Source organism: Centruroides sculpturatus, unplaced genomic scaffold (genome assembly GCF_000671375.1).
Source record: "Centruroides sculpturatus isolate CEXI.00-Female unplaced genomic scaffold, Cexi_2.0 scaffold980, whole genome shotgun sequence".
Lineage (NCBI taxonomy): Eukaryota > Metazoa > Arthropoda > Arachnida > Scorpiones > Buthidae > Centruroides > Centruroides sculpturatus.
In genome coordinates this window covers 336,316-337,146 of record NW_019385128.1, presented here as the reverse complement: position 1 = coordinate 337,146, position 831 = coordinate 336,316, and positions in this window count along the sequence as shown.

Sequence of the window (831 nt, the reverse complement as noted above, 5' to 3'; positions counted from 1 at the left end):
ACGGGACGTACGAAATCGTAATATCACTGGATTAACATTGAAATCCGCGAGTAATATAAAATCGGAGAGCGGAATAAAAATATCAAATATTTTAACGGATATTTTTAAACTCCCGTCAACTATACTGAAAACTATCGTAAAAACATACAGGTAAATTCTTATCGGTTATAAATCTACTCGCGATTCGCGTAATCGGGCGAGGGCGGCCAAATATCTAGCGGGCGAAACTGGTCCCGGATAGAATCGAATGACGGCACGCTACTGCCCCACACAGACAAAAATTGGCGTCAGTAACACAAACTTAAGTCCGAGGTCGAAACACTCTACTGACACACCGGCAAAAACTTTTCCTTTTTTGAAACGCGGACAGTGGTAAATAAACTGCTTTAATTCAAAACCAGACACGGCGATAATCTAAGTCTGCGAAACATACGAAAGACAAAAAGACAAGATATTTATACGAACACCAGCTATAACAATATATAAACTGCTGGAGTACTGCAATGTGTTCTGGCAAGAGAGTAAAGACAACAAACAACCAGACAGGACTAAACACACCGGAAATGAAAAAATTTCGAGTGCAGAAGCGCTGTAACGCAGTCCGAAATAAAAAGGAAATTATAAACATGAATGAGACTATATATACTTCGGATGCGACAAAATTTTAAATAAAAAAACGCATTCCACTGCTCTCCAGATTTCGTCACTTCCTGTGTTATTTGTCGTGTCCGGTGGCTTGTACCCGCCTCTCTCCCGCCAGACCGCATGAGAGCGCTCTGGCACTCCACATTGCGTCACTTCCTGTGTTATTTGTCCTGTCCGGTGGTTTGT